The following is a 13,050-nucleotide window of genomic DNA, read 5'->3' as shown; positions in this document are numbered from 1 at the left end:
TTTTGTTTTTTCCAGGTTTGAAGATAATCCATTCATTATATTCCATGTAACAGTCAACTTTAGCAAACAATCAGTGGCAATTCAAAAATTTAACCTTCAAGATCAAGGTCATAAATAGCCCAAGGTCAAATTGACTTTGATATACATGAAAGTTTTATCCTGAAGAATGACTTGTGTTAATGTGAAATCCATACATTCATTAAAAACAAAGTTATAGCGAGTTATAGCACAAAAATTACTCTGAAAATTTCAATAATTACCTTCAAGATCATTTGTAAGTGAAAGTCAACGTTTGTCTAATTACCTGTCCTAAAAAAGTTATTGCAATAAAATCAGTAAAAAAAATCAAGCACAACTTAGACCTTAAACCTTGATGGTCAATGTCATTTATGAATGAAGGTCAAGTTTAGTCTAGTCTAGCGTTACAGCGCAATATGGTAAACTACATGATCTAGACCGCGTAGCTCTATGTTTCTTTTTCATTATATTTTTAACATTTATTGTTGAAGCTATGATAAATCAATGATATAATATTGTTGTCTAAATATTTCTATTTCCTACACTTATTTTATTTTGGTTTTAGATTATTTAAAGAATCAATGTCTAAAATTCAACAGAATGTGATTTCAGTTCCATAAAATATAAAACAAAACAAGATAAAACTGTGTTTCAAGTTGCTTTAAATCAGCGTATGCCTATATTTTGGAAGTATTTGACAAATACCATAAATATATTGTAAAAAAATAAGAAAAAGGAAGCCAGTGGAAGTAGTAGGTCTCGAATCACTTTCGTATCGTTGTCTTCTTTTGTTCGCCTTTTCGTATTTTGTACTTTCTTGATTTCGATTTTGTGTGTTTTATATAATTCATTGATGACGATGGTCATAAATGTACGCCGTAGTCAATGCAACAAAATATGCCCAAAGTTTGCTGTGATACTGATTTTTACACTTTCTTTTGCAACACATAATATATCTTCAAGGAATCTTAGACCTGAAAGTGATCAAATTACAGCGGCTTGAATTTTTGTTGAATATTCATCATCCTAAACCCAATCCAAAAATATGACAGCCTAATTTATATAAAGGCGTTAGAAAGAGTAATTTTATGCTTTGTGAATCGCGTTAATAAATGATCAATATTGGTAACTTAATTTCTCGTGAGTGTATACTGAACTTCGATAAACTGTTGGCTGAAATAATTGCCAAGGAATAGTGAATATTACTGATATAGGTCACGATATTTTGTTTTTATACGTAAACTCGGGATTTATTTCCCGTTTTATTTTTTGTCTAGATGTCGTCGATTTCAAATCAGTTAAATTACTTCGAATCGAATGAGGGACTTAAGAATTTCGACCAGTAAAACTTGAAAAATACCACCAAAGGACTGTATCTATCATTTGTATTTGTTTGTTTAACTGAAGATTCTTCGTTATCCCATTTCTGTAAAGAACAACAGCAAAGAACTCACAACTAACGGTAATTATGGTAAAATTTGCTTGACAGTTATATTTAAGGAAAAATACCCCCCCCCCCCCCAGTCACGCTTATCCTAAATTCAAAATTTAACTTGATGTGTTAACGATTTCAATAAAAATAAATAAATTAACAAAAAGCACCTGCATAAATGTTTACGATAGTTATCATAGAAACTTCAAATTGACATCTTCGTGCTATTCTAATGAAAGCGGTATCAATAAATGACACTAAATACAGATTCAAACGAAAAGAAATGGAACATTGTTACAAGACTAAAACCACAAATAACATGATTGTTGTTAACATGCTATCAATTTGTTTTTGTATTATTTTTTTTTTGTATTTTTTTTCTTTTTGCCTTCCGGATTACGTGAATTTGCACGTCAATGTCGATCATTTCGAATTATAAAGCACACAAACTTTCTTATACATTTTTGTATATGATAAAGGTTTAAAAACAGTATCGTCCGACTTCTTTAGTTCATTTGTTGACATATTAATATGAAACAGTCATTTCAGATCAATACTTAAAAAACCACCCCATTATGAATCGAACATTCTAATGTTCGCTATGTACAGCTTGTAACGGTCATTAATTTATTTCTAGTACCATGATCAATTATTACACATATCCACTTTAGCAGAATTAGTAGTAGTAAAAACAAAAGCTATATGTAAGGCACGACATAGTTATATACTCTTACATTGGCCGTATATAACAGGAAAAAACACGGTAGTACACGGTGACCTTGGTTTAGAACTCGATGTATGACTGGACGTCGTGAACATGTGTTTCGTACATTTCCTTTGCTTTTACACTGATTTGGGAACAAGCAAGTTTGCAATTGTACCAAAACAAAATGTTAAAATTAAGACGTTGGCGACAAAAACAAACAACCTATGTAATTCATGCATTGACAAAAGTTTATGATCGATAAATTATAAAACGTAGCTGTGAAATGATAATAGAAATACTTAACACCAATGCTTAACAATACTCTTATAATATGTTTCTAAATGGAGATACCAATACAATGATTATGTCTATTAAATCAAACAAGTTTGCCTACTCGACGTTTAAGTTATTTCTTGTACTGTACCAATAAAAGGTCAATAAATCCAAGAAAAGGTTTTGCATAATGGTAGGCACTTGTTTTAGAAATATTGTAAACTATAAAACGATACATTTATGACAAAAAGTAGACAAATATCAATAAGATTTCTTTTGATTGAAAGAACAATATATATTCAAGCAGTCACGATATCTTTCACGTCCATACTCAAATATTTAGTATATTCTGTTTAAATGTCAATGTCCTCTTGCAAGCAAGAAAAAAAAGAAGAAATTGTTTAATATTGAATTGTCTACGAAGTATTTAAAGTTATATAGATAATTCTTGTTTTATCAATTTTAATAAAAATCTATCAATAAAAACGATTACCGGTGAGGTACACAAGAAAACTTCGAATAATGGACTAAACTACGCCAAACTATAACACATGTTCAAACTGAACAATTAGTTTTTAATTCAAAATTTATTGCTCTCGTACAAAGATAATTATATAAAAAAACTTTATCTGAAAAAATCCAAGTTTAACATATTAACCTTATGAATATCAACAAGCCTTTTTATCCTCTCAAACATTGTCTGGAACTATCATTTCTATGTCACATTAAAGAATTCGTACACGATATCGACTGACGAATGAAGTGCCACAGAAATGTTCATTACAGCAAAAGACCATTAGTAAATGTAAATTTTCATTGATGTTGCAAATGATGTCAATTTCGACATGACATCAAAAATGTCATGATAGATAACAGTGAACATAAATGTAGAAAGTGTACAAGTAAATCTTCACATTTCGTCAGGATTGTGTGTGTGTGTGTGTTTAATGTTTCTTGATATCAACACCTGTCAAGTAATTCTTCGTAGATGTCGTATTGGTCTCTCTAGAATTAGTTACTTTCACATTCTTAGATAACTATCGAAAGTAATGCTCCATTGTGTATAGAATTCAATGAATATTTCACTGTCAAACATTACTTTTTTTCGATAATACTTCTGATATTATCGAATAAATTCACCTGAACAACATTTTGACTCAGTTATGTCCAAAACATTGATCGTTAACTTGAAAATAATATTTATTTTTATCTTAGATTACACTTTAACTTGTATCTACTCAGTTTGTGGTTAATTAAAGCATAAAATCGGCTATTTTTCCCTCTTTTGCCCATGTTATAACGGGACCAAAACCATGTGTTAACATAGTCACACGCTCTTGTTATAGCCCAGTTTTACCTATGCACAGTACATACAGGGCCCAGTTAACAAACAAAACAAAAAAATGACGATTTGGCCTTGTTTTCCAAAAAGTCATGCGCTCTTGTTATATTTAAATTATTGATTCGAGGGCCTCAATCGCAAAACGGCAAGCAGCATTCAAGTAACTATGCCGGAAATAAGGCGTATAGACATCGCCGCTAATCTTGGTTGTCGCCCTTTCTAAACGGACAGTTGTCAATGTAAACAAATGTCAGACATTCCGATTAACCCTCCGATAAACTTACAAAACAAGATAAAACAAAATGAATAAAAGACACTCTTGTTTTATTGATGTTTATATTAATAAATGCTCATTATATTTATTTGAGAGAATAATGTTTGGTGCCTGATTTTTTTTATAAACTTGTATGCTTGAGAAAAAAAAACGATTCTGATGTCACTGATCTTTTTCTACCGTCAATCTGAATTAATTCTAGGAATTTCTGAGGGTCATGTTTTGTCTTGGGAGAGTAATTCAATGTTTTTTTTCTCGAGTTAATAAATCTCCAACGTTAAGATTTGTTCAATCAATTAAATTTCGTTCGGTTCTGAGCAGTTGTATTTCAAAAATGTTGGCCCCGGAAAAATAAAATGCATACGTAAAACATGTAGAATTGGATAAATATCGTCCAAGCACAATGATTTAATGTATGTGTTTTAAGTTAAATAGACATCATGAATCTGTTTAAAAAATATGCTATATTAGCGTCAACGCACGTTTATTTCGTGTTATAAAGTCTGCAGAGTCCCTCGGAACTATTGGAGCCATCGCCCTACCGGGCTCGAGCACCAACCGTTCCTCGGGACTCTGCAGACGTTATAACACCGAAAAACGTGCGTTTACCCTATATTAACATATTTTAATAGATTTCGGCACGGCATGACAAGTTACCAGTATGTGTAAATGTACGATTAAACGAAAACAAACAAACAAATACATCCATGTACATAAATAAAACAACGCAAAACACTCTAAACAATCTTTTCATTTGTTTATTATCAATATGACAATCAGTGACAGGGAGAATAAGTAATTTTGTGTCAGACAAAGGATGTATTCAGTGTCCTATATTAAAATGAAAATTATATCATATTATTTAAACCGAGACAGAAATTATATCCTGAATTGGCAGATATAAGGTATATAAGCAGAAAGTCGGTAATCAGTACGATTTCCTCCCGGCTACAGAAAATATTCACACACGTAAGGTGTGAACGCAACCAGAGATAAAATGCTTGTGTCGAACACTTCGTAATGAAATGAGGTTCTAGGAGTAAATATTTGCATATCAACTAGTTTCCAGAACATTACGATATTGAATAAAAAACAATACTTGAGTTATGTAAAAATCATCAGGGCTTATTTTACGTATTTTCCTATTCAAGAACATGTTTATCTAAATAAATAAACTGGTGGTAGCTACAGAATCTACCAACGTGACTAATACAAGCTCAAACCGGCCTACACATCCGCCCTGCACTGTTCGCTATTCCTAACATCTGTTTTTAATTTTCCCTTTACATGAGTGGTTCTATACAGATTTAGCTGATGGACAACTACGTTAATTAAAAAAGTGAGAGATAGAACCCCTAAAGAAAATGTTGAAGGGCTCGGTTTGATTTAGCCAGCATATGGACAGTACGGGGAAATGCAAGTTACCGTCCATGCCTTCAGCTCCAGCTTTATGCAGTATTCAACATTTAACATGAAATGGTAGAATTTAGTATTCAACGAATTAATGATGTTTTGTGGTACTGTAAGTGTTAGCTAATTTTTTACTAAATTAAATTTGAAACATACGTAACAACCGTAATTAAAAAGGTTTCAAATGTTCACATTTGACGCGTATGGTGTTGTGCAATAAAGTATTTCAACGCTTCTAGGAGATAGAGTGTTATTTTGACCAGAAATGTTTATTGTATCGCTCTCTTCTACTGTATGTTATTTATATTTTATATATTGTTATTTATTTTAACCAATGTAATTAACGGAGAATTAACGATTTCATTATAACGATTCGGAAGTTAACTGTAAATAAAGCTAGCAGACATGCAAGGTCTATTAATTGTGTCTGCCAGAAATATAAGTGTTCTTGTTATCTAATAGGCATGAAGTTCACAACCAATTACATTTTAATAGCTCATTAAAGCCTCTAAGAATGTAAAATTAGGAACATACTTTTCATATGGGTTTCTGTTTTGAATAATCGATATAATATGTTTATATTCATCAACGTGGGGTATTTGCATTAGATTTCAACCTTTGTAACAGAAATCTCAGTATTATTTTAGTAGTATGTAGATATGAGCTTAGAATGTTTTAAAGCATGTCGTTGAATCGGTTTGAGTTTTCATTTGTTAGATACATTTGTGAATATATACTTCCAAATGCACTTTGTACCTGTGTTTCTTAAATAGCATTCAGATTTAATATGTTTTTTTTTTAATTTGATGCTGATTAATTATATTTTTGATAAAATTTAAATATAATCTCATATATTAAACACTATTCATGTTTTAAAAGTTATAAATGTTGAAATTTCTAATGACGTTGGGATATTTATTTTTTAAGAGTTGTGTGATACATTTGTTGTTTTTAGAGTTTTGTGATACATTTGTTGTTTTTAGAGTTTTGTGATACATTTGTTGTTTTTTTTATCCAATTTTTTAACTTTTGAATGTTTACAAATTTAGAAAAAAAGACCAATAATAGAAATTACCCTCTAAATATCTCTAAGATAAGAACTTCTGACCCATTGGTTTATCATCGACATTTTTGCAACAATAGTCAAGTCAGTAAATGATAAAATAAAACACTTATACGAGTATTAGCTATTTTTCATAAATTGTCTTAAGGAACGCTTGCTATATAACTTCTCATTTAGACACATGGGCATAAAAACTAATATATCTGATTTGATTTGCATGCATGATTTCCCATGAAAAAACTTAGGCATTTTATGTGGGGAAAAAGACTAGGGAGGGGCGCTTATCTTTACTTATCTTCGCTTATCTTGACGTACTTCAATAACGTGCTAATTGTCAACGAGACTAATACTTTTACACTCTATATAAAATGTCACTGAAGTTAACTAAAAATATTGTCCCTGAAAACAATGAAAGTCAGTCACGTGATTTGTAAAGCAGTAATAATGTGATAACTATAAATAAAGATAAATTTAACGCCAACGCATCACTATATTCCATCCAAAAGCGTGACTCAAAATGACGGGAAAATAGCCGTCCATTTATCAAACAATACTGCAAAGTTTACCGAGGTCCTGTTCATCACGAATGCAGTAATATTTCTGATACAACAAAAACTCGATTAATATGAGTTTTATAGGTTCTTATTAAGTAAATACTTTTAAATGGATAACTATCGAGTTATAGGAATATTGTCTTATTAATCTGAAAAGAAAAATTGATTGCTGAATGGTAAATGTCAACGTGCTTTGTGATTGTTTTGGACCGCATTATTGTAAAATGTATCAATCTAAACTCGGACGTTTACATTAAAATTTTATAATTTATAATAGAATGTGAATATCCTTTGCGTTTATTATTAACATATCATATTCGACTTTATTTTAATGTCAGTTCCAAAATTTACGTTAGACTATATTTATATTTCAAGCTTATAAATTTATATGAGTTTTTTAAGGATAAATCATTACGAGTACTAAATGTTGCACAATACATTTATTTACTGGCTTGAATGAATGTGATATTTGATTCCCTTAAATTTAATTAATGCATTGAATTCTTTCAAACATTAGCATATTAAAATGATTCGCTGAATTTATATGGTAAACTGATAAAAAGGAAAAAAAAGTAATAAAATGACCTGAATTTGTTTACTTGTCGATAATTTCTTACCATTACAAGAATGCACACCACCAATAGACCTGCAAATTTCATGGAAAAGACAATTTGAATATGATTCTCCGAGAGAATAAGAAACAACAAAAGTATATTAAACATTGCAGAATAGATTTGATCGATATTGTTCAGAGTATCGTCTGTAACACCTTTTATTACCGGCTGAATATAATTATGTACTCAAATGAAATTTCAATAAATGTACCTGAATCAGTAATACCGAAAAACGAATGAGAATATAAACGCATTAATTGACTTTAAACAGAATAGATGATGGATACTGTTAATCAGTACTGACATGATTTGCTCTTTAGTCACATTGACATTCATCAGTTTCCATTGTAATTTATTACATCTCTTCAGTACAAGTATGCTAAGGTCTTAACTTTGTTCATTCTCTTGATAAGACTCGAAACTCATTAATCAAAAATGACTTGCAAAAACCAAGAATGGAAACTACTGATACGTACTGTTTGATAAAGAAATATAGAAAGGGCAAGGTTATGCTTAAGCTTAATATAAATAGGTCTTACAAATTTTATATTTTCATTGATCGATATAACTTTATTTCTATGTCAAAAGAAATTGGCATATATGAGACAAAGAAAACAAAATGGTCCGATATATTTCATTCCGTTCTCGTATTCTCGTGTAGAGCAAACGGACACCATTTGTTTTAAGCAGTCAGCTATTTCTAGATCACCACGTTAATGATATTTTTTCTTTATATCAGAGGACCTTACTCTGTTTTGAGTTTTTTACAAAAAAAGCCCTAATGCGCCAAAATTTTTGGGTTGGTAATTTTATAATACCCAACTTCAAAATGTCCATTTTTATAATGCAGCTGTCAAAAATCAGTCAATAAGTGTTGCCCTAAATTAAACACTAAAGCAACATAATAAATCTAGCGAAGTTTTCATAAAGAGAACAAATTGATGTTTGTCTTCCTTATATACTTGTACGGATTCGAGAATGTCCACTTAGTAACACGCAAGTACAAAATTAATCATTCTTTTCTTACATATTTTCCCCTGAATGATATCTTTTATGCTATTCAATTTGTGAAATTCAAAGGTGGTATTACATGTTCAAGTAGTGCACCACTATATCCCGATTTTAAAGTGTCATACATCGTACCTATTACATATTAATAACATAATTAGCGTCAAATAAATTACATTGAGGTCTTTTTATTCGATACATGTTTAATACTACATTTTGAATATATATATATATTTAAAGTTTTGAACTAGCTGCATTCTCCTTGGTACATTTTTGCTTTTATGTTGTATTAAATTGTGTTTAATGACGTTGCATTTAAATGGATTGGTTGCTATAGAGAAGAAGTTAGTGACAATGAATTAGCAGACATATTTTTAACTTACGAGTATGTTAACTATGTGGATTTTATGGATTAATTATGAAGTCTAGAAGATCACGATAGTTTTTTATTTTATTTTTTAAATAAAGAAAATACACTTCAATCTCTCCTAAAAGGTTTGTCATTCGTTTGAGGCAATTTTTAAAAGAAACTATGTGTGTTATTTACAAAACATCAATCTTGTTTCCCATAAATCATCCAATGTACATTCAAAATGTGATGATAATCGTAAACGATATTTTTATAAGCTTTTAAAAAAGGATGTGATTAAAAGCATGAATGGAAACCAATGTCAATTGTACAATGATTATGGTGGATTAGATTTGCTAAAGTTTTTCAAGTTTATGCATTTAATTTACAAACTTCCTGCTGATTATGATGATTCACATGTCATTGTTTTCTATGTTAAAATAAATAATAAATTCAATACAGTTACGACAAATAAATATTCTTTTACAAGTGTATTGGAAAGCATCATTATTTTAGTGGAATGTCTATCCCCATTGGGCTAGATATGTGAATATTTATTTTATTCGGAAGGCCATTTTGAAAGTTAAGGAAGAGACAGCTTCCTATACTTTTATTCTTCAATTTCCGATAAAACTGGTAATATTGCATGTAAAGCATGTTAATGTATTGCATTCAATGTTTTATGCGTAGGCCATGTCTATAACCTAATGTTTTAGGTAGGTTTTAAGCTATTGTTCTCTTGACAACATAATATGCCTAAACATTTTATTACCACAATTGTTTTATTGTGAATAGGACATTAAAACCGTCCACAAATGTATTTATTTGGAAAGTAAATTGAAATGACCAATCCTTTGAGCCGTATTAACAGTATTTTTCTTTAAAATACTGACGTGATTACATATAAATCAAATGGACACAATAATGTATTCTGTCTCGTATTAAAAGGAACATGCTGTGCTAAGTGTCCAATCTGGATAAAAAACGAAGTTTTGTCTACAGAAGAATTGCTTGAAATACTAGTGGTATTTCGTTAATTTAATATAACCTTATCTATTTGAAAGGAACTACATTTTATTTTAACACTTATAATTACTCTATTAGTTATTAAAAACTAATTAAAAAACATGCACGTTACAACAGTGCAAAACAGTCCGGATTAAATTTTAATAAGTTCTGGAACAAATACACAAAAAGAAATCCCGGAACGCCAAAACGACTAAGTTGACACATGTTACAGACTCGGTTTGACTGAGCCTTTAATGGATGGTCCTGGAAGATGCAACTACCGTCCATGTCCCCCCAGCACCAGTTTAAGCTGAATTCAACATTTAAACATGAAAAAGTGTGAATTTCATAGAATTCACAGATAAGATGTCAAAAGGTAAATTTAAAAAGCAAGCATCATATCCCGAGAATGATAAAACAGTATTCAAATAGGAATACTGAAACCACCCAAACTGAGAAAGGTCAAATGAAAGAGACCTTTTTCAATAGATATGTAAAAGCATTAGATTCATCATAGCATGTGCACAATATTTACACGTGTAAAAATATAAACTGTAAACAACATGCAACAAGGTCCTCATTACATGATTCATAATTCAAACATAGAATGTGCATTCTCTTATTCAAATTAATCGTATTCAGTAAGAACTTACCGGTTTGCAACTTTCGCATTACATATTGCATGATCACTTTTCTCCAAAAAATCTTTAACATTCTTAAAATTTAAATATTCCTTTTGTAAATATACAAACGTGTATGTTCCACTCTGCAAACTTAATAAATATTTTGTCATTAAAGCTCATGTTAAGTCTCATATCAACACAATTTAAGTTGTATATAACTTAACCGCTATATTTGCTTAAGATCAATGTAAACGTAGTTATTATATAATACTATTAAGGTGTATTTATTTTGACGTTTACTTAAAGCTGTAGCAAAATGTGTGCCTCGGTAGCGCAGTAGGTAGCGCGTCAGTCTCATAATCATATATACGTCCTTAGAGCTATCTGAAGGTCGTGAGTTCGATCCTCACCCGGGGCATTATCTTTTCTTTAGATTTTAATATAATTATCAAATTAATAAAGTATGACGATCCGATTACTAAAAGGTATGAGGTAGAAATTATTTTTTTCGAAGATATGTCCTCTTTTTACTCATGTAATCGTTTTTTGTTCCGTCAATTTAAAAACAAACAACTGTCAAAGTTATTCACTTTAAACTTGAAATACTTGTCACATTTTTTTATATCTAGAATGCATTTCTTAAAGACATCAAACTTTATTGTTAATCTTTTATCAGTAGTGTTTTTTTATTCTTTTAACTTCTTAACCAGATTGTTAAAGCAGCACACCTCCAGATTCATGCTAATTTTCATGAAAATTTGAAAATGTATTTAACTATATAATAGTGTAAAGTTACCAAAATAATACAATTTTCACATTATCAATGACACTTACAATCTATTTAAATTACTACATTGTATAAAGATTCGGTCATTAATCGCTCATAGCATGTAAATTTTTACTAGAATTTTGAATCTTTATACCTTTCCTCAAATCTTAGTACATTTTTCTCAGGTTTGATTTAATGTAATAATTTTGCTCATCTGGGGGCGTGCAGCTTTAAGGTATATTTATTAAAATAGAAAGATAATTACAGCAAAACATACTTTGAAACTTTCCATTATTTAATAACATTTGACGAATTACACTAAAAAATACCAAGTGGCGTTTAATATATTTTTAAACCGTATCAGTAACAATCATAATGTACTAATGAAGACTTATAATGGTCAACTCTTTGAAATATTTAGCTGATTAAGCCTAATTTGACAGCAAAAAAGTAAAAGTAACATTTTTACCTTTTGTCTTATTGTTTCCTCGTATGACTAAATGTATGCATTAATTTTGTATCACCTTATAATTTGCATGGATGTGTTATCACATTATAAAATGTCCGACTTGACATACAACTTATGCAATGAAACAGACGTTCGTAATAATATTTTTTTCATTTCTCTCGAATAAGAATATTTATAACAAAGCGCTGTAAAAGTGTATGTACAAGCAATATGATAATAATGTTTGCTTTAATTATACCCGGTTCAGTGACAGACAGCGTTAAGTACGAACTAAACAGTTTGAAAGACAACAACTCAAAATAGATACAAACAAGGTTTTTTTTGTTTTTGTTTTTTTTTTTCTCATAGACCTTGCATTATTGGTTGTCAAGAGGACGTGTCATCTCTATAAAGAATATATGAATAGTCATTAAAATATTTCGACGTTGTAGCTTCGAATTTAGCTTTATGATTTTAGATAAACATCAAGATCAATCAAATTAAATACTTCATTATGTTTTTCATTGTGTAACCTTATCATTGTTCAATATCAAATATCAACTTCTTTAAGGTGTACTTAAAATAGCATGTTCATCAATTTTATTGTTAATTTATTTTACTTGATATTTATCATTTAAAAGTTGTCTATAATGATGTTGAATATGAAATTAATCCTGTAAATCGTCCGATTATTTTTGTATTTGTATTATTATTCGTCAATTTTAACCTGAAATAGCTATGCTCTATTGCATTCAACACTATTTCTACATTTTGTATTTTAATGTTAATAATAAATTAAATTTTAAGTACATAAATCAATTAGTATACAAACAGGATCAGTTGATTGTGCTCCAGATATATTTATTTTTCATTTTTTAGTAGATATCCGGTTCGGCTATTAAATCGATTTGCAAATGCTCGATCCTACACATCACCAGACCTTCGTTTACCTTTAGGCGTTTTCCTGAATCAGTATAACACTCCCGTCACTTACGTCACAAAAAGCATGTTAATGTTTAGTGTGCAGCTACGTATCAAATGGTAAAATCACAAGAAAAGTATCATTAAACCGAAGTTCAAGCAGACAACAAATAAAGGCAAATTAACCAATAGATCTTGGAGTAAAACAAAACCTTAAAGTACACAAAAACATATTTTT

General features: G+C 29.9%; 1 non-coding gene across 1 annotated transcript; it reads left to right on the top strand.

Annotated features, from left to right (window-relative positions):
- The first annotated feature begins 10,996 nt into the window (after nt 1-10,996).
- Trnam-cau (transfer RNA methionine (anticodon CAU)) lies at nt 10,997-11,092 on the top strand. Its single transcript has 2 exons — nt 10,997-11,033; nt 11,057-11,092. It is a non-coding gene; the product is annotated as a tRNA-Met (tRNA).
- The last annotated feature ends 1,958 nt before the right edge of the window (nt 11,093-13,050 follow it).

The sequence above is a fragment of the Ruditapes philippinarum genome, unplaced genomic scaffold, assembly GCF_026571515.1.
Source record: "Ruditapes philippinarum isolate M1 unplaced genomic scaffold, ASM2657151v2 ctg5575_1_1_1_1, whole genome shotgun sequence".
NCBI lineage: Eukaryota > Metazoa > Mollusca > Bivalvia > Venerida > Veneridae > Ruditapes > Ruditapes philippinarum.
The sequence above is the reverse complement of the archived record's forward strand: the minus strand, read 5'-3'. Positions and strand labels throughout refer to the sequence as shown.